We start from the raw sequence: 18,762 nt of genomic DNA, 5'->3' as shown, positions 1-18,762 counted from the left end.
GTGAATGGGGCTGGACGTCATTTATGTTCACGTAGAAACCAATTACGTCCTTGCGTTGTACTTTGGAGCAATGCACACTGGGAAATTCCACGGACGGCGCATGCGCCGTTCGGGAAAACCGTCAATCACGTCGGGTCAAGCCTGATTTACATAACACACGCCCACCTCTTCACAATTTGAATTAGGCGGGCTTACGCTGGCCTATTTACGCTACGCCGCCGCAACTTTTTTTTGAGAATACGGCACTTGACTGTAAAAATGGAGGCGTAACGTAAATAGGATACGCTACGCCCGCACAAAGTTACGTGATTCTACGTGAATCTAGCCCATAGTGTCTACAAAATAGGAGATAGATTTATGGCATTTTTATTATAATTTTTTTACTAGTAAGTAGGCGGCGATCTGTGATTTTTATCAGAACTGCAACATTATGGAGGACACATCGGACACTTTTGACACTATTTTGGGGCCATTGACATTTATACAGCGATCAGAGCTACAAATAGCCACTGATTACTTTATAAATGACACTGCCAGGGTAGGGGATAAACATTAGGGAGCGATAATGAGGTTAAATGTGTTTCCTCACTGTGTTCTAACTGTAGAGAGATGACAGGGAGTAGTTGATTCCTGTCATGTTTCTAGGCAGAACAGGCAAATGCCTTGTTTACACAGGTATCTCCCCGTTTACACAGGTATCTCCCCGTTCTGCTTCTCCTTGCCGCAATCGCTGGGCCGCCGGTGAACATCATGTTTGCGGGACCCGCAGGCACACTCTCTTGGCACACGGCGGGCGTGCGTGCCCGCTAGGTGGCAAATTCAAAGGGACTTACAGGTTTGCCCATTTGCCTGCCCGTGCCATTCTGCCAAAGTAAATCGGCGTGCGGTGGTCGGCAAGTGGTTAAAATGGACCAATAGCCATAATGGGCTGTGGTCTAGGGTAGCACACAGTTAGCCATACATCATGTTTCTGTCTGGGACTGTACACCTAGAACCAAACTGCTAGCAGACTTAGGTGCTCTACTTTTGAGCACTGAGGCAGAGTGGTCCCAATCTCAGCCTTTTTGCCCCTTATGTTGGTGGTGCTGTTGTGAGTAGAAACAAAGCAGAAGACAAATTACCAAGGGGGAAGGAAGTATAAATCTGGCCCTCCTTTTCATTATAAACCAATACCATACCCTTATCCCTATATATTAAGCCTGACAATGAAGAAAGAGAGTTTTAGGCTTTATAACAAATAATAGATGATATGAATTAATACATGGGTCATGCACTGTAAATTTCCTTCCATCCCATGTTTGTCCTTGGAATTTATATGCAATCGGATTCACCTTGGTTTGATTCAAAGCCTTAAGTTAGGTTGTGGAGATCAGAAGCGATTGTCAGTTGCACCGTAAAGCATATTTCAAAATCATTCATATAACAAAGCTCTACATTCTAAAATCAATATGCTTGTCCATTGCTGCGAAGACTTATCGTCCACAAATAATGCTGAGTGGTGTAGTTACACCGACCTTGCTTGGGCATCTGGTTATCAAAAACACGGTGCATTTGAATTATGTAAAAATATGTTACATTGACCTTCTGGTTAGATAGAGAAACTCAAGTCACAGACTATCCTTCTCCAACCTGAAAGGTCCTTGCATTTCCAGAAATTCTTTGGTAACCGTCTAGTTCATGTCTCCCAATGGGCATTTAAATAAATTACCCATTATAAGCTGTTGTCCGTGAAAGAATATACAGGAATTCTGATTTCTTTGCAACATCATAAACAATCTTATCTACCACGTTAAGTGACTCAGGGGCCTGAGGCTTCCACGAAGCTGAAAATAGTAAAATGATTGGGTTATACTCCAGAGAAGTCTATCAGCCACACCGTGCAATGACTTACTTTTTCTTCTGTATGACATGTATACATGGGATTTAAATCTTCCTATGAAAAAAAAAAATATCTACATTTTAATACATTAAAATAAACATTTGCAGCTGGCACCTGCAAATAAAAAATAAGCAAAAATGAATTATGATTGTTCACTAAGAAGACCTCTACATGTTCCTTTTTAATCGTTCCTACCAGCTGTTAGCAGTGTTATGATTGCTGTATGTATTAATGAATTTGATGGTCATACATTGTTGTACTAAATTAAGCATGTCATAGTATTTTGATGTAATTTTCTATTAAGAATGTAATATGTCATTAAAAAGCGATATAGGTTTTACTGAAACAAAAGACTTTTGTGAGATTGTTAATTAACCATGACGATAACATTATTGCCCAGAGTGGACAGTGTTGAGTTTTGTATCAACTGATTGATGTGAAAACTTGAAAATTTAAAGGGATTTCTTTATAAAAACCTTTATCTCAATTAAATTAGCCCTACGGGAAACTATGCTGTTTTATACTGAAGTTGTATATACTGCTGATAAATTGAAGGAGGTCTGGAACTATTACAAAACGTATCCTCTTCTTGGTAATACCTGAATGTTATACAATTACAAAAAAAAGCCTTTGTCGGGAGTCAGTCTGTCAATAGATACAACTAGTACCTCATCATCACACAGAATAGCCTGTGGGCGTACTATGAGGAAGTCAAAACAAAGCTCCAACAATACAAAAAAAGCTGAAGCTTAATAAGCATAATTTTAAGTGTATCATTAGTGACAGTAATAAGTACACCATTAGTAATGTTTAAATCATTAATAAACAGTTTAAAGTCATTCAAATAACACCAAACCAAAATAATGTTCATGTATGTATATGTCTTTTGTTCTCAGCCCCCTCCAAATCTCTAAATTCCTGCTGTGATCTGACTTTCTGTTAGAGCCACGTTCATTCTCCACAGTCTCACTGTATGTTGGAACACAGCCTTTCTACCTTGCTCACTTCTGAGATGGACTATGGGATGTGTAGTGTGCATAGAGCAGACATGTCCAAAGTCCGGCCCGCAGGCCATTTGCGGCCCGAGTTCCAGTTTGATGTGGCCCCCACTTGGAATTTGCATATATATCCATCTTTGGCCCCCAAAGCTCGAGCATGTTATGTTTTTTATGCTGTTAATATATCTATCTTCTTTAGCCTGACAAATCCCCTGCGCCCTGCTCATTGTTAGTTTGAGCCAGGGCGTGTGGCTGGGTGTGTTTAGAAGTCTATGTGCCAGGGCCACTATGAAGCTGACAGCGCAAAGAGCCAATCAGGCACTGTGACTATTCCCGATCTTTGCATCTGCAGATTGCAGATGCAGAGATCAGGGAAATGTCACAGTGCCTGTGATTGGCAGTGGCACTGCGCGCTGTCAGCTTCCTTGCGGGCTCGGGCACATAGACTTGTGAACACGCCCCAGCTCATCCTATGAATGAGCGTGGCGCTTGGGAATTTGTCAGGCTAAAGAAGATATTAGATATATTAAGAGCAAAAAAAGAACATAACGCGGTCAAGCTTTGGGGGCCGCAGATAGATATACTTGGAAGGGCCACATCAAACCGGAATGCAGTTCCTTTCCTTTTGTGATAGATGGTAAGTGAGAGAGAGATGGCGAGAGAGATGGCCGAGAGGGAGAGAGAGATGGCGAGAGAGATAGCGAGAGGGAGAGAGAGATGGCGAGAGGGAGAGAGAGAAGGCGAAAGGGAGAGAGGGAGAGATGGAGAGAGATGGGGAGAGATGGAGAGAGGTGGAGAGAGAGAGAGAGATGGGGAAAGGGAGAGAGAGAGATAGGGAGAGATGGGGAGAGGAAGAGATAGAGAAATGGAGAGAAATGAGGAGAGAGGGAGAGATGGAGAGAGAGAGACATGGGGAGAGAGAGAGAGAGAGAGAGAGACAGAGAGAGACATGGGGATAAATGGAGCGAGATAGGGAGAGGGAGAGAGAGAAATATGGGGAAAGATGTAGAGAGATAGATTGGGAGAGAGAGGGAGAGATGGAGAGAGGGAGAGATGGAGAGAGATGGGGAGAGAAGGAGAGATAGAGAGAGATGGATGGATGGAGAGAGAGAGATGGAGAGAGATGGAGAAAGAGAGAGACAGATGGGGAGAGATGGAGAGAGATTGGGAGAGGGAGAGAAAGATGGGGAGAGGGAGAGATGGGGAGAGGGAGAGATGGGGAGAGGGAGATGGAGAGAATGGAGAGATGGGGAGAGATGGAGAGAATGGAGAGATGGGGAGAGATGGAGAGAGAGAGAGAGAGAGTTATGGGGAGAGATGGAGAGAGATGGAGAGAGAGAGAGATGGGGAGAGGGAGAGATAGAGAGATGGGGGAGAGGGAGAGATGGAGAGAGATGGGGAGAGAGGGAGAGATGGAGAGAGAGATGGATGGAGAGAGATGGAGAGAGAGAGAGACAGATGGGGAGAGATGGAGAGAGATTGGGAGAGGGCAAGATGGAGAGAGATGGGGAGAGGGAGAGAGATGGAGATAGAGAGATGGGGAGAGATGGAGAGAGAGAGAGATGGAGAGAGAGGAAGATGGGGGAGAGAGGGAGATGGGGGGAGAGAGGGAGATGGAGGAGAGAGGGAGATGGGGGAGAGAGAGGGAGATGGAGGAGAGAGGGAGATGGGGGGGGGGAGAGAGAGATTTATATATATATTTTTTAAACATAACACGCCTGAGCTCATGGTTCCCCTGAGCGAAGAGGAGAAGATATATATATATATATATATATATATATATATATATATATTATATATATACTGTATATATATATATATGTATGTATGTATGTAGTATATATATATATATATATATTATATATCATCGTATGTTGTCATCAATGTTATGAAATTAATAGTATGCCGTTTGCAATAAACAGCATAAAATATTTAATTTGCATTTAATTTTAATGGTTCAAAAAAAGTCAGACAAAATGGTTGGCCCTCACGCATGTTCACTTCATGAAATCTGGCCCTCTTTGAAAAAAGTTTGGACACCCCTGGCAATACACACGACCGCAACTAACGTGCACTGCTTATTCCAAACAAAGATTGCGAGCGGGAAAAGGAGAGGTTTTCCGGAGCTCACAAAGGTCATTACATAGAGGCAAAAACACAGTAAGGGCCCTTTCACACGTAGCGGATCATTAATGATCTGCCTCCGTGTGTTCGTAAAGCTCAGCAGGGATCCTCCGTAAAATCCCAGCTGAGCCGTCGGCTGACAGGGCGGTCCCCGCACACTGTGCAGGGACCGCCTTGTCTTTCCTCCGCTCTCCCCTATGGGGGGATCGGATGAACACGGAACATATGTCCGTGTTCATCTGATCTGCCAGACGGAAGAAAAATCGGATTTTCTTCCGTCCGAAAAATCGGATCATTGCGGAGGCGGGTGATTACGGGTGTCAGCGGATGGTCATCTGCTGACACCCGCAATCACATAGGGACCAATGTATGTCCGGTTTAATCCGCAACGGATGGATGAAAATGCGGACATACGGTCCGCACATGTGAAAGGGGCCTTAGAAACAGTTTAATGAAAAATAGATGACAGGACCATTAAAGAAATTGTAAAGCTTATCTTTGTGTTGGTCTATCACATACAATCCCAAGAAAATATATTTAAGTTTTTGGTTGTTACATGCAAAATGTGGAAAATGTCAAGGGGTATGAATGCTTTTTTCAAAGCATTGTATATATGTATTTTTTTCTGTATTTATTTATTTTTGCCTTTGCTTTTGTAATTTCTTTACCTTTTTTGTTTTATCATGCTCTCCTGTTCTATCCAGCAGGAAAGACAACAAAACAGGTTGAAATACCGGCATGGGGGTCAATGTTTATGGCAGTTCTTGTCCTAGTTCCTATTTCCTTTTTGAGGTTTATTAAAGCTTGTTTCAAAGTGCATTTATTATTTTTCATCACAAGAGCCTTTAAAGTATTGCACTCCTAATCAGTGGATTGCAGATGCAATGTCAGATTCCTGCAGACTCTTTCTTGCACTCTTGCCCAAACCTGTGTACAGGCTGTCAGTTTTAGAGCTGGAGGAAGTGTCAATGGAGTGGGGCAGCTCAGGGTGACAGGGTTTCCCTCCTCATTGGGTGCCAAGCAAGGGTCACATGAGAGGCCTACCCCGGGGTGAGTTCTTCTGGGATACACTTGACACCTTTAACAGGATCACTCTACTACACATGGGGTACATTTACTTCTCTGCTGTCCATGCCCTGGGACAAGACTGAGACTGCTGTGAGGGAATACTCGAACTTAACGCATGCATCTGCTTTTAGAGATGAAAGTACACCATGTACACTTGCACTATAACTGTTCTCTATGTAATTTTTAGGTCCCTGTGACAATGTACACCTCCGCAACTTGCATTTAGGAGGGACATGCTGAGCCTTGTCCTCATCCACCTGTCCAGCGTATTCCGATGCCATTCCCCAGTACCAGAGGGGGGGCCCCATCGTGCACTTTGCATGTGCTCTACATCTGCACACTTAACTCTTGAAATTCCTCTCCATTTGCTCTGGGAGACAGACCGCTGGCTGGAGGAGTGACGACAACATCTCCCTCGTTGCTAGAGGCTGTTCCAACTGCAGCAGGTACTGTACATGCTACTGACAGACTGCTTGTTAGACTTCTGTTACTCTAGGTAACTACGAGATGGTGCCAGTTACTTGCATTACGCCCCCTTGAGTAACTTCAGACCAAGCAGGAACAATGTTTCCAAACCATTACTTAGAAAAGTAAAAAAAGGCAAGACAAGTTCAACATTCAGAGACATAATTATTACCTACATTCTTAAACTTAACTACAGGCTATGTGCTGTCCCCAGGATACCTGCAAAGGTAGTGTCCATGTAATTACAGTGTCCAACAGAGGCATTCTCCCACAACTGGTATCTTCTGGACGAACCCCAATATCTAATGACTTTACATCCAGGTAGTAGTATGTGACATTTTTCTGCTCCTCCTGGGTGTTGTTCTCTGTTTTTCTCCCATATGGGCAGTATCTCAGCTCTTGCTTGGGTCTAGAATGGGCCCTGAACCTCTACCACTATCCAAAGTAGACATGTATACTATGGGCCAGATTTACATAGAAGGGCGTATCTTTGTGCGGGCGTAGCGTATCCTATTTACGCTACGCCTCTGCAACTTAGACAGGCAAGTGCAGTATTCACAAAGCACTTGCTCCGTAAGGTGCGGCGGCGTAGCGTAAATTGGCCGGCGTAAGCCCGCCTAATTCAAAGTAGGCTGGTAGGGGGGCGTGTTGTATGGTAATGAATCGTTTCCCCACGTAAATGAAGCGCCTAACGAACGGCGCATGCGCACGCATGCTCAGTATCACGTTGAATTTACGCCCTAAGATATGCCGGCTCAATGCCTGTGTCACAGCCCCATTCACGTACGACTTACGTAAACGACGTAAAAAGATACGATTGTTCCGACGTCCATACGTTGCATCATATAGCAGGGGTAACTTTACGCCGGACGTAAGGGCTCTTTCACACGTCCGTTCCGTTCGTCCGTTTTTTGGACGTCCGTTAACGGACCGCAATGCTTCCCTATGGGCTAGCGTCCGTTAGCGGATGAGCATCCGCTAACGTCCGTTAGCATCCGTCTGCGTTCAGTTCCGTTTTTTTGGACGGAAGAAAACCCTATTTTTCTTCCGTCTAAAAAACGGAACGGACGAAAAACGGACGTTAACGGATGATCCGTTTATCATCCGTTCCGCTAACATCCGTTTTTCTATGTAAAAAGCCCCCCCAAAAAAAAAAAAAAACGGATGTAAAAACGGATGTAAAAACGGATGGAAAAACTGACGGAAAACTGATGGAAAAACGGATCAACTGATGAAAAAAAAACTGATCTGAAAAACTGAACGGACGTGTGAAAGAGCCCTTAGCCTTAAGTAAACGGCGTAGCGGGCGCAAGTACGTTCGTGAATCGGCGTATCTCGCTAATTTACATATTCAACACGTAAATCTATGGAAGCGCCCCTAGCGGCCAGCGTAAATATGCACCCCAAGGTACGACGGCGTAGGAGACTTACGTTGCTCGTAACTTGCACGAATTCTGGTGTAACTGATTCTAAGAATCAGGCACATAGATACGACGACGCTCATTCGGACTTACGGCGGCGTACGTGGATATACGCCATCGTAAGTCCTTTGAGAATCTGGCCCCTTGTGTGTATATATATATATATATATATATATATATATATATATATATATATATATACATTTATATATAAATAACTGTTTTCAATTTATTTTAACTTTTTCTTTTTACATACCATGACCAGAGCAACACAATGTTAACATAGTGACACTGCACTACTCTGGGGAGGTGATCAGAATTTTTTTTTACACTATGATTGAATATAAAAATCACTGTTATAAGCAATCATTTTTATGAATGCATCCATTCATTGAAAGTGTGTACTATTGTGATAGCTGTGATTGGTCAGATGCGCCAGATGTGATTGGCCCTGTCTGTACCATGTGGTTACTGTGAATAATCAGAGAACTTTAAAATAGTACACAGTAAATGACTATGAATGAAAGTCATTCATTGTGTACAACTGTCATGTGATTGCTGTGGCCGGCCTGGTACAGCAATCTGTCATGTGCTGTGTGTGGTGGACACAGCGGGTGACAGATCGAGCTGCAGTGTCCCCTCTAGAGTGTGACACCGTACAAAGAAAATAGTACAATGAAAATATTGCAGTAACCTAATACCCCCTACACACGAACGGATTTCCCGTCTGAAAAAAGATGGATGGTTTTTCCGATGGCACCCCAGACGATGCACTGTTGCTGCGAAACGCGTCGGTGGACTCCACTGCTGCCACTTTTTACATTTGTTACGCGCTGTTTACTCATCTAAAATGTAAGTGTTTCTACCTACATTAAAACCAGTATATATTCAGTATTACGCTATGTGCTCCTCTCTTCTTTAATATTTCTTCACTTCGGTTCTATTTATCGACCCAAACTGGGTACTCCCTGGAAGCATCCATCTGCTTGAATCACTCTCTTGGTTTCTGTAACAGTCAGGGGTTAACACCGTTTACGATATTCCATTCCATCGCCCCACGACAGCTTATCCGACAATCCAGCCGACAGGACCCATTCTATTTCCCAGAATAACGAGACACACAGCTCTGTTACTGGTTCCAAAATGAATGAATACTTTTAATGGTAAAACTCAGGTTTTTATACAGTTCACAACCAAAAAGCATGTTACAGGGACAATGAAACTCTCCACCCCCAACATCACACAATGGGGGCTTCAATACACATTCAGATGGGCTAATTACTAATCATTATCCAGACGGTCTGGCTCTGCGATAAGTGATCCCCACCTGTTACACAAAACACATTTCTTTACTAAACATAATTGACATGCTAATTCACTATACCTGAGAAGTCAGACATCTGACCGTTCAGACTGCTATCATCAATAGACTTTTCACACAAAACAGTGTCATTAGCATACACAATGAAATGGTCTGTAGAAGCAGACCTTATTAGCACAATGGACACAGAATGCAATCACAGCAAGACACTTAAACATCCCACAGTCTATGAGACATTCTTTTTGACCTGTTGGGGGTCAGAATAAGCAACCTGTAATATTCCAAGATCCTGCAATACATGAATTATCATTAATGTCCCATCTCATGTAATCCAAGATATCAGTTCTCAGTCATCCTATGCCCAAAAGGGACATAGGATGACCCTAGACCCAAGAGTCATTAGTGCAGCTGGCACAGGAGTACCCCCCAGCCTTCAAAATTCTCTGGGTGTCACGGGCCATTCCGTTACAGTTTCCTTTTTGGAATGATGTGTGAGTCGCTTCCATGGGAATCGTAGCTGAGGATACAGTTTCGACAGTGGTTCATATTCTGCTCTGCTGACCCTCTGGACGTAAGTTCATTAAGTATCTCTGGTAAGCCTCTTTTTCAATGGTCAGTGGTGGATTTCCTTATTTCACTTCATCTCGGAGTATTGGGATCATCCCTTTTTTTCACATTGAACTTTTTTTTACATCACTTCTTTTGCATTGAAGACTTTATATACACTACATCAGTGTTCCTAAATTAAGATTTTATTGTTATTGTTCAATATTACTTTTTTTGATGCACATATTATCTATTAATTTGGGTGATTTTTATTTGGTTTATGCGCTACACTTTTTATGTTTTGTTTGGTTTTTCCGACGGAATTCCTCTCAAGCCTGCCTTGCATTCACACGGTCACACAAAAGTTTGGTGAACTTTTAAATGGCAAGAAAGCGGTGATGTAAAAGACTACGACGAGCCGAGAAAATGAAGTTCAATGCTTCTGAGCATGCGTCTAATTCTTTCTGAGCATGTGTAGGAATTTTGCGCATTGGGATTTGTACACACGATCGGAAACTCCGATCAGTTTTTTTCCTGAAGGGGAAAAAGAGATCCTGCTCTCTATCTTTTTCCAGCAGTTTTTCCGTTGGAAAAAGTCTGATGGAGCATACACACGGTCGGGATTCACGTCCAAAAGCTTTCATCAGACTTTTTCCAACAGGAAAACCGATCGTGTGTACGGGACATTTGAATAGAATATTGACAGAGTTATAAAACAATATTGACAAATATTGATGTTTTTTATACAAGACATATGAGAATTTAAAAAACAAAACACATTGTATATTTATAGTGCGTTCACAATTGCCCAAAACTGTTTTTGCCCCCATTGGACCGACATGCCAGTTTTACAGTTCAAAGGTAAAATAATAATAAAATCATTCAGTATAAATTCATGCCATAGGTCCACGCCCTGGACCAAAAAAACAGTAACTGTATTCCTATAAACTGTAACATGTTCTTAAACAACCATCAATAGATGGCAAATAAAGTTTAATTACATACGGTACTTTAAATTTGTAGTATATATCTTTATTGAAACCCTACCGATGTACATCCAAAGTCCCACCCCACTTTACCCCCATGGCGCATGCCGTTTTAGATAAAACACGCCCCCATCATATCGATTTGAATTGCGTGCCCTTACGCTACCAAACATACACTACGCCGTCGTAACTTGCGGTGCATTCTTTGAGGATTCAAAAAAAAAGTAAGTTACGGCGGCGTAGTGTATCTTAGATACGCTACGCCCGACGCAAATATGCGTCGATGTACGTGGATCTGCCCCTAAGTCTATTATTAAAGAAACCTGGGTTAATTGCATTGTATTCACATTACACTTTTTTTCCATATGTTGACTAATGATAAATATAAAAAAATAAAATGTAATCAAATGAAAACTACTGATTTGCTGTGTTAACTTTAACCTAACTTAACTTTTTTTTACTTTGGTCTGCCAATACAATCTGTTTATTTTCTAACGGTCAGTGTGTGCCATCTTTGTGTGACTGCTAGGAGCTCCCAGCCAAGGCATTTTTGGCGGTGTCAGCAGGATTCAGGTTCCACATAGGGCCAGAGAAAGAGCAGATGACCCAATATTACCAGTGGTTCTACAGACCCATATGGAGTTTTTGACAATCAGAAAAAGTAGAAACCCAGGTTCTTATCATGCTCGCCTTACCCTCTGGTTAGGGGAGTAGGTGGCAGGTTCTCCCAACCCTCCATGGCATTGTAGCTTATGCTTTTCCCCAACTCACACTGAGGTTTATAGTGGATCTGAAAATTACAGGATTTTTTTCGCTATTGGCCAACTCTTGACCCAGAGGGAATTTCTACATTCTCAGCCAGGTTAGGGTATCCTTCAAGGCTAGGTATTGAAAAGGAAGGCTGGAAGAAATAGGCTGCATTTTGCATATAAATCATTTTGCACATAAAACATTTACTTATTAAAACTGCACAAGTTTGTGGCATTTGCAACAGGCCAAGGATTTGATCCTTTCACTCCAAAAGTGTGGCAGCTACTAGCATTTCTGGAAATAAACCTGCCCTAATTTCCCTAAAGGTCAATTTTGACAGTTACAAAAAATAAGTGGGTTAACAAACTGTTATGCCGCGTACTCACGATCGGATTTTCCGATGGAAAAACCTTAGATGGTTTTTCTGACGGAATTCCGCTCAAGTTTGGCTTGGCTTGCCTACACACGGTTACACAAAAGTTCTCTGAACTTTCGTCCATACAACACTACAATGAGCCAAGAAAATTAAGTTCAAAGCTTCCGAGCATGCGTCAAATTGTTTCCGAGCATGTGTCGGAATTTTGCGCGTCGGAATTGCTACAGACAATCGGATTTTCGAATAGGAATTTTTCCATCTGAAAATTTGGGAACTAGCTCTCAATCTTTTGTTGGCGGAAATTCCGACAGCAAAAGTCTGATTGAGCATACACACGGTCGGAATTTCCGTTCAAAAGCTCACATCGGACTTTTGCTGTCGGAATTTCCGATCGTGTGTACGCGATTAGTAGAGCAATTCCTTAAAGCATTGATAACATTTTGTTTTTCAAAGAAAAGTTTTTGTGATGGGTGCTACCGGCTTTACCGTCAAAGCAAGAAGTTTCAGGCTTGCACAAATTTGTTGTCTCAAGAACACTAAGGCCCCGTACACACGACAGAGTTTCTCGGCAGAATTCACAGAGAAACTCGGTCAAAACCCGGATTCTGCCGAGAAACTCTGTCGTCTGTACACGTTTGGCTCGATGGAGCCGCCGAGGAACTCGTCGAGAAAATAGAGAACATGTTCTCTATTTTCTCGTTGTTCTATGGGAGAAGGCGGCCCGCCGAGCTCCTCGGCGGCTTCATCCCAGAACTCGACGAGGAACTCGACGTGTTTGGCACGTCGAGTTCCTCGGCCGTGTGTACGGGGCCTAAATCTGCAGTCGACATCCTCCTTCAGATCTCAAGAAAGACTGTTTTTTTTACCAAGTGGCAGACGCAAGGAAGCCCTGCAAAAACCTTATCAACATGAGTTATGAATTGCATTCAAAGGGCATATAGGGCAATTGGATAGGATCCTCTATCAGTGGTAAGGGCTTACTCTAGGCGATCAATCTCAGTGTCATGGGCAATCCAACTCTTTATTTTAGAAGAAAACATATCCAAGCCACAGTTTCTTGTGTTAATAAATAATTTAGCATTATCTTGACAGCTACAGAACAAATAGAGAAAAATCTCAGCCACCACACCATACAAGATCAGCATGTAATAAGTTATAGCAGCCTCAGCCTTACTCCATCCAGGCCAACATGTTTCGCTCCCCACCCAGGGGGCTTAGTCATGGAGGACTTGTATGGTGTGGTGGCTGAGATTTTTCTCTATTTGTTCTATGGATTACATGAAGTCAGGGCAGACTGCTAGCCTGACCTGCACCCTCAGTGGAACACACTGAATGGGGTACATAGATGCCAGAGCAGAGACCCTAAAGCTGGTTTAGGCTCACCCTGACAGATATTTATTTATAAATAGCATGTTGCAATGTAGGCACCAGGAAACCAGAAAACTGTCTTCATTTCGTGGTGCCTAGCCATGGCAGCGTTCCTGCCAACCCTTGGTCATAACCTCTTTACTAGAACATTTGAGAGTGATTTGTCTCACACTTTAAGTTTTTCTCTGGTCTTGTTGGTGGGGCTGAGGCATAGCTCTATCACTAGTATGCTGCTGTGGATATTCATCAGGAAAGGAAAGAACAATGGGTAGGGCCAGAAAGAAAATACTATGGGGGAAGTCTGGATTGAAGGCAAATATTGCAGTATGGTTTTGTTCTTTTGCCTTTCAACTGGGTATTCAATTCTATTTTTATTTTGACTGAATTTCTGATTTAAAACTTTTACATGTTTACATAAAAGTGCATGAAGCTGAGCTTCTTTAAACTCCTGTGTGGACACTACATATATTCATCAACAAGACAGCCCTATAATAATACAGTTTTTTGTATATATAATATTAATCTTGATCAGGGGTCAAGTCCTGGGGAAAAAAAGTGTGGGAACTCCCACCCAAGATCCACTCCCCCACCCCCAAAAAAAAATGATATGCTCATATGCATAATTACTAAACCGCATGTTCTTTCTAAATCCCGCGATAACCTCCACAATGTCTCCTGGGAACAATGACAAAAGCTCCCAGGAGACATTGCGGCATCGAGGAAGTGACGGAATACCCGCACACTACCCGATGAATCCATATACAGGAAGCGGACAGTAACATAAAGGATTACTAAGGTTCGCCTGCCCCTGACAGTGACTCGAGCTGGGCATCACCGCTTAGTGAAGGATTGGCACGGGCATCTCGGCTGCTCTCAGCTGCTCTAGTCCTGCAAAGGGAACTGGGTTCCTGCTGTGAAAAAAGTGCAGGAACTCCGTTCCCACGCGTTCCCGCAGGACTTGAGCCCTGATCTTGATGCTTCCAGAACCTGTAGCTATATATTACCTTATGTATTTTTTTATTTCCTGCCAGCTGTCTTTTCTTAGTGGCTAACTTCTTTTAGAACATAAAATAAAGAATTTATTAATGCAACTTTATAAATATATCATGTCTGGTTGTAGTGATTTGCTGCCCTCTGATACACAATGGCTTATACCTGGTTTTGAAAAGTTCCTGAAAAGTTTTTTTTTCTGACAATTCAATGTTACTTTTGTCTAAGGCTGGTTAGAAAAGAAACATAGTCCCCAGTAGCATCTGCATGGTTCTTTAGGGTTAAAGAAAAATCAAAGGCACAATATTAAATCTCAGGTTTGTCAGTTCAGCATAAAAGAGCAAACAAGGCTGGGCGAAATAAATTCAGCTTTCATTGCAGACTTTTGGCTAATGAGTACATTGTATCCTCCACATCTCCAATTAATGCAGCTTTCAGAATGGGTGCCTAAGGAGAGATGCGAGCTGAAGTAGCATTTCTCTGTGTACCATGATAAATGCGGCAGTGTAAAACAAAGACATCAGGACTGTCAGCCTGCCCTTGTGCCTGTCAGAGCAGAGATGTAAGGGGAGAAAGTACTTTTTCACTAAATGCTTCTCAGACTGTCAGGAGTCACACTGGAAGTGTGGTTATGTTTTGTAACAAGGTGTTTTTTTTTTCCCTTCCAGTTTTATTAAAATGAATCTGTCATGTACAGGCAGAGGAAGTGATATGCTCATTTTATAATAAGAGGGGAGGATAAATATAGCAAAATGCATTGTATAAAAGAAGAGCCTTTACTGTATTCATCACTTGATTACTTTAAATGGAACCCGTTAGGACGCAAATGCAGAAGCTGGCTTTGTTAAGTTGATTTTGAAAGTAAAAGCTAGGTGACCTTTATCTTTACTTGACTATATAGTAGGTTATTGACCCAGGAAAAGCATGTAGTTGTTGAAGCTAGAATGCAGCCTTTGCATTCTCATGAGTTAGACTTGGTTCATACCCATCCATGTGTGCGGGCCGTGTTTGCTCGGACACGGCAATCCATACATTTAGTGACTTTTTAAGGTGGACCTGTGCATTTCTCGGACAGAACAAAGTAACAGGTTCACTTAGCTGCATGGAGCAAGAGGTACATAAGCTTACCTTCTATTAACTCTTTCGCCCCTGTGATCCATCTTCAGACGTTTTGGGCTTGTCAGTAAATAGGTTACCTACCAGGTAAGATGCCAGATGTGCTGCCAATTTCACAAAACAGTGACATTGACAACAGTGAATAAAGGAACATTCATTTTACTTATGGCATTCATATCTCCTTGGCAACATACTGATGGATTCACTTTCGCCATCCAACCCTAAAGGACAAGTCTGTAAATAAATTTGTATGCTGTACCCCATGACCTCATTCATTTTTCAGTTTGCGTTCCTTTCTTATGTCTTCACTTGGAGAATTTTTTTCATTAATTCATGATAGCATGCCATCCAGGTGTGATTTATGCCCTGGTTTTAAAATCTTAAAAAAAACATCGGCACAGAATCCCCTTTTTGGTGGTCCTGAGTCACGTCAGTCACAATTTGAGAATGGCATGAACACTGTTGTTTGGTTGCAGCTTTTTATGGCCCTGTTTGAAAATAATAAAACTCAATTATTATATTGTTACAACAAAATTGTAATAGGCATTTCTCTTTTTTTCTCTTACCTATGTCAATACATCTGTTATTGGCTCTTTTTTCTGCTCTGTATGGCTCCAACCATTGGAGTGCATGGTAGGTGTTCCAGGTGATCAAGAAGGATACTGGTTGCTCATGCCTTTTGTACTTCTTACTCAAAAAGATTAAATACTTACTGTATTGAATGAGTAGAAACTTTCCTATGATATAAGTACCTGTAATAAATAAATAAATTCAGGGCTCAAGAAATCCCAGGTTCCAGGTCGCCATGGCAACTAGAAATTGCATTCTGGCGCCTGGGCTTTTGTCAGCAGAGCTAACGTTTTTTTTTCCTTTTCACATACTGGCACTCCGGACCCTAGGCTGCTGTGTGTGGGCTGGGAGCCATGTGCTCTCCGGCAACACATGGCTCCCAGCCAGAGCCTCTCCATCAGCTGGTCTCTGAGTGCTGCCCCGCGGGGGATGACAGAGATCCGACAGAACGGTGTACATGAGGGATGGAAGGATGAGCCTGACTACTGGCTCCCAACTCCACCAGAGTCCTCAGGGGGGATGAGAGAAGAGTGTGGGATTTTATCTCCCTCCACTTTCCTCAGAGCTGTGCCTGGACACCTGTTTCATTTCTGCTGTCACCCATTGGGAATCAGATCTGGGTCAGCAATCAGGGCAGAAGATTGGGCTGTGTGTGGTGTTGGCTGATCTCGGGGGTGCCCAGGCCGTGTTGCAGTGGATCTGGCAGGAGGCTACTGAGCAAAATCTGTAGTGGGGTCGGAATTTTGTGAAGGGGGGTTTGTGAAGGAGGGGATTTGTGAAGAGTGGCGGGATTTGTAAAGCGTGGTGGGGGATTTGTAAAGAATGGGGGTGGATTTTTGATGCGTGGGGGGGGGGGGGGGAATTTGTGAAGCGGGGGGGGGGGTTTGGGAAGAGTGGGGGTGAGGATTTGCGTAGGTGGAAAATTTATGATGAGTGTGGGGGGATTCATGAAGAGATGAGAGCTGTGGGGAGGGGGGGATTTGCAAAAACTGTTGAGAGGGCAATCAGCCTAATAATAGTTTCCCCCAATATTGTTGGGGTTATTGACTGGCTGCTCTGCTGTAAGTAAGTTAGGGTGCGCAAATTACTTGCATTGACCCAGGCGTTAACAACCCATGCTACGCCACTGCAGGTGTGAGCAATTACTATTACCTGACGCCTCGAAAATGCAATTTCGTAGCGCCTGCTCCTAACTTTTTTTAACTGGTAAAAATTTTCAAGCCCTGCTCTAATTATATTAGGGAGGCCGCTCTAAACTGTGCTGTACATTCTATGCTACACAGAACTTTACTTGGCTATATTTTCTGTTCTTCACAGGCACATAATGTTCTGTATTTTATACACCCCATATCCCTCTATTCAGTACACTGTATTGTACATTCTGAACTCTACACCATCCTGCATTCTGCTCTACATGTTCTGTTTTACATACCATGTGCACATTCACCATGCTATACATTCTTTACTTAATACCATGCACCTTATGTACTGCACTGTATTCTTTATACTGCACACCACACTCTGCTTTCATATTCCACATTTCTCTACTGTTTACAATCTGTTATGCGATAAATACTCTGCCATTTTCTTTCTACCCCCCTCTGACCCTTCAAATACACCTCCGTCAAGTGGGATAAAGGGTCAGTTAATCCTTAAACTATTATTTCAAATTTTTTGGAGGAGAGTTTGAGGCTTCATTTCCACTGACGTTTTTACAGCCACTTTTCTGAGCGTTTTTTACAGCTTAAAAACGCCTGTCCATGTTATTCTATGGCATCATGCCCACATAGGCGTTTTTGAGCTTCAAATGGCATAGGCGTTTTTGAGCTGTAAAAAAAACGCAGGACCAGGGCGTTCTGAAGCTCCAGAGTAGAGCTGTAAAAACGCCAGACGTTAAAAAACGCTCAAAACGCGCGAAAACGCTCAAAAACGCTCAAAAACGCTACCGCGGCGTTTTTGAGCTCCAGCTTTTTTTTTTTTTACAAAATAAACATGGACATGCGTTTTTAAGCTGTAAAAAAGGCTAACACGAGGGGCTGTAAAAACGCCAGTGGAAATGAAGCCTAATAATTGTTTATGTCTCCCAAAACTTTAGTGGTCATATCTCTTTGACAGAGTTCCAAGGCCTGCACTGGGAGCTATAGTGGAGAGGTCTTATTGCTTACTCAGCAGGAGATAACAGAAAACAAACAGGAGATGCAGTCTACCAGATAATATCTATAATCAATTACCACATTTTTTGGTGGACCAAATCTTTAAGAAATAACATAACCTTGCGTTCTTCTCGTGTATGATGTACATATATAAATACAGTGGCCCGGATTCAGAGAGCAATTGCGCCTGCGTAACCATAGTTACGCAGCGCAATTGCTGACTTGCTCCGGCGTTACGAATGCTCCTGATTCAGGAACATCATAACGCCGACTGCAGCCTAAAATCTGCGTGGCATAAGGCTCTTATGCCACGCATATTTTAGGCTGCATTCTTGCGATGCCCGCTAGGGGGTGCTCCCATTGTGCTCAGTGTATAGTATGCAAATTGCATACTAACACCGATTCACAATGTTGCGCGAGCCCTGCGTATGCAAGTTACAGCGTTTCCGTACGGCGTCTTTAGCGTAAGGCTGCCCCTTCTAATAGTAGGGGCAGCCAATGCTAAAGGATACCCGTCGTTCCCGCGTCACGATATTTGAATGTTACGTCGTTTGCGTAAGTGATTTGTGAATGGCGCTGGACGCCATTCACGTTCACTCTGAAGCAAATGACGTCCTTGCGATGTCATTTG

Source organism: Rana temporaria, chromosome 4 (genome assembly GCF_905171775.1).
Source record: "Rana temporaria chromosome 4, aRanTem1.1, whole genome shotgun sequence".
Taxonomy (NCBI): Eukaryota; Metazoa; Chordata; class Amphibia; order Anura; family Ranidae; genus Rana; species Rana temporaria.
Note: the sequence above shows the minus strand (reverse complement) of the source record.